Source organism: Papaver somniferum, chromosome 6 (genome assembly GCF_003573695.1).
Source record: "Papaver somniferum cultivar HN1 chromosome 6, ASM357369v1, whole genome shotgun sequence".
NCBI classification, from domain to species: Eukaryota; Viridiplantae; Streptophyta; class Magnoliopsida; order Ranunculales; family Papaveraceae; genus Papaver; species Papaver somniferum.
Genome location: NC_039363.1, coordinates 145,405,873 through 145,409,754, shown reverse-complemented (window position 1 = coordinate 145,409,754; position 3,882 = coordinate 145,405,873).

The window sequence follows — 3,882 nt, the reverse complement described above, 5'->3', positions numbered from 1 at the left end:
GCACGACATGATGCCAATTTCAAAATGTGCAATTCTCTTTTTCATCGGTTAGGGATCGTTATTCAAAAAGGTGTTGGCGCCCAGCTTGTTGCTAGGTTTCCCACCATTCCTTGTAATGTTGATTTTGATATTGAATAATAATAATAATAATAATAATAATAATAAACTAATATAAACTAATATATATTACTCATTACTTTTTCATTACTTTTGGTTGCCAACCAAAAGCTTGTAATTTCTCAGTACTTTTTCATTTATAAACTAATATCTATTACTCTAAAAAAAAATAAAAAAAAAATTCAGTTTCTCTTCCAAATAATAATAATAATAATAAATATAATAATAATAATAATAATAATAATAATAACTGGTGGAGAGAGAAGCCCCGGCGATCGGCAATGGGTTCTTTTGGTGATTGAAAACCAGGATCAATCCATCCCTCGTTCGTGATTCAATGCTATATCTCCCTTTCTCCCCTCTGATTATTGTTAAACTGCATATTGATGCACCTGTCTGCCATTGCTTTTTAGGGTTTTCTTTTGAAACTCCAGTTCCAGTTGGAACATGCAATGCCCAGACCGCGTTTACGATCTGCTACCACTTCTGAAATCATTCATGGCAACCTTGACTCCCAGGCCTCTTCTTCTTCGCAGTCGGACAAGATCCCTTGTCCATTTGCTAACTTTGATGGATGTCAAGGGGGTACTGGTGGATTAGGGTATTCCAGGAGTGGATTGATTCGTCACCTTAAGGATCAGCATTTCCCTACCGAAGCTGCCAGGTCGCTCTGCAAGGTGAGAATTCAGAATATAGGGTTATGCTATACTGCATGGGAAAGTGTTCTGCAAGATATGCAATGCTGGATTTGCACCAATTGCATGACCACCCATACTTGGAAGATGCCTTGCAAATCCGAATCTCATGCTGCAGATGTTATACCAGGGCCGTTTAATGGAGTTGGTGTAGATTTCCTGATACATGGTGTACAGAAACCTCTGGTTGTGCCTACTGCCGTAGTTGACGCACCCAATGTCTCAGGTTGTGAGGAAGAAGCCGGGCTTACAGTTGAGTTACTCAATCAAATGTTGCAGCGCCAGATTACTACTACGGTAAGTATTCCACCGCACTGCAGGCTTCACTTCTCTCGTACATTGAAATCTTCTTTAGATTTTGTTTTCGCAAATCCCACAAACCTTGTGGTCTGGTTACGTCTGCTGCCGATTTGCACCCTTAATCTGTATGAACCTAAAAGCTCGAGTGAGGAACGATCTGGTAACATGAGGAAATTACAGGAAGCTGCGATCAACTCCACTCTGTTGACTTGGAAGGAGCCTTCTGGGTGTTACAGCCTTGTTCAACAGTTGCTAGACCTGACTAAACAGCCTCCTAAGCAGCGTGTGGCCAGCAAAAAGAAGTCCAGCAAAAATTTGGTAGCCTGCAGAAAGAAGTTGAGTTACGGTCACTATACCGCTGCTATTCTTATTCTCTCATCCAGTGGTGTTGCTCCTCCAACCCCAGACACTCTTTACGAACTCCAGCAGAAACACCCTTTAGCGTAGCCTCATGTCATTCCAACAGAAGCGATTTCTGCACCTGCTATATCCATGGGGGATAGTGATGTTCTTTTGGCTCTTAAGAGTTTCCCAAAAGGGACATCTTGTGGCAGAGATGGCCTCATAGCACAACATTTATTGGATGCTATGAGTGGTGCTAGCGCAGCTATTGCGGATGACCTGCTGCAGTCGATTACTGAAGTTGTGAATCTTTGGCTTACAGGTAAATGTCCTTCCATTCTCGGTGAGTTTGTTTCCAGCGCGCCTTTGACGCCCCTGCTCAAACCAGGAGGTGGTTTGAGACCCATTGATGTGGGTACAATATGGCGCATGCTCTGCTCTAAATTGGCTGCCAATTCCGTTTGTAAAAGTCTGAACCCCTACCTGGGCAATTTTCAATACGGGGTTGGTATTCCGTGTGGAGGCGAAGGGATTCTGCATTCAGCCAACAAACTACTCGAGCTTTTTGGTTCTGATACGTACAAAACAATGCTGCTGATCGACTTCACCAACGCCTTTAATCTCGTTGATCGGTTTACCATCATAAGGGAGGTACGTGCTCGCTGTCCTAGTATTGCATATTGGGTTGAATTCTGCTACATGAAGCCTGCCAGGTTATATTACCGGGACCATATCCTCTCCTCAACACAGGGGGTGCAGCAGGGAGACCCTCTTGGTCCCCTATTATTCGCACTAGCTTTGCATCCGCTCATTGAGAAGATTGCGTCCAATTGCACTCTTGATTTTAACGCTTGGTACCTGGATGATGGCACCATAGCTGGTGATACGTTGGAGGTTTACAAGGCCTTCAAGATTCTCAGGATGTTGGTCCAAGCTACGGGTTGCATTTAAACATTGCCAAGACAAAATTGTTCTGGCCCTCTTTTGATCCGAGGAGGGAGTCTGCTTTCCCGGTTAATATTGGCAAGGCTACAGATGGAGTGAAGCTTCTTGGTGGCCCTGTTAGTTTAGACCCAAGCTTTTGCTGCCGCACTGTGTCTCATAGAGTTGACAAAACTATTCAACTTATGAACAAGATTCAAGTGTTGTGTGACCCTCAATGCGAACTCCTACTCCTTCGTAGTTGCACTGGGTTATCGAGACTGTTTTTTGCTCTTCGCACTACCTGTCCGATGGCCTTGCTGCCTGCTGCAGAGCGTTTTGATAGTTACCTCATGAAGTATCTCCGGCGTCTCGTTGTGGGGGATAATGCTGGTTTTGGTAAGGTCCAACAGCGTCTGGCCACACTGCCGATCAAAGAGGGGGGGGCTTGGGGTGCTCACAATGGCCGATACCATGCATTATTGCTTCCTAGCTTCTCAACTACAGACGCGGCATCTACATCTCTCTATTCTGAAGACCCCTGCAACATCAGACCTTTGCCCTGGTTTTCACAATGCTTTGTTGCGTTTCGAGCAAGCCTGTAGGATTTCATCCCCGAACTTCAACATCAACGATACCGCCTCCAAATACATGAAGTCTCTGGAGGCTATCTATTTTGGCACAGTTCTGGACCAGGTTCCTTCCAGCTTTGCTCCATCTCCTCGTGAGGTTGCTGTTTGGCAGTGCAATAGGCGAGAGCATGCCATGGACTTCCTTAAAGCTATACCTATACCCGGCCTTGATCAGGCTGTTGGGCCTAGACAGTTTAGCTCGGTATTGCAGTATCGTCTAGGCATACCCCTTTTTGATGAAGGCAGCAAATGCTCTTGTTGTGGCAAGCCCATGGATATCTTCGGCGATCATGTCATCCACTGTGCTAGTGAAGTTGGGATTAAATTCAGACATGATCTGGTGAAAGACATCTTGGCTGATATGTGCTTTAGAGCTGGTGTGGTAGTCAGGAAAGAGGTTTCCGTGGGTGTCATCAATGGCAAGGATCTTTGGCAGAGATGGCCTCATAGCACAACATTTATTGGATGCTATGAGTGGTGCTAGCGCAGCTATTGCGGATGACCTGCTGCAGTCGATTACTGAAGTTGTGAATCTTTGGCTTACAGGTAAATGTCCTTCCATTCTCGGTGAGTTTGTTTCCAGCGCGCCTTTGACGCCCCTGCTCAAACCAGGAGGTGGTTTGAGACCCATTGATGTGGGTACAATATGGCGCATGCTCTGCTCTAAATTGGCTGCCAATTCCGTTTGTAAAAGTCTGAACCCCTACCTGGGCAATTTTCAATACGGGGTTGGTATTCCGTTTGGAGGCGAAGGGATTCTGCATTCAGCCAACAAACTGCTCGAGCTTTTTGGTTCTGATACCTACAAAACAATGCTGCTGATCGACTTCACCAACGCCTTTAATCTCGTTGATCGGTTTACCATCATAAGGGAG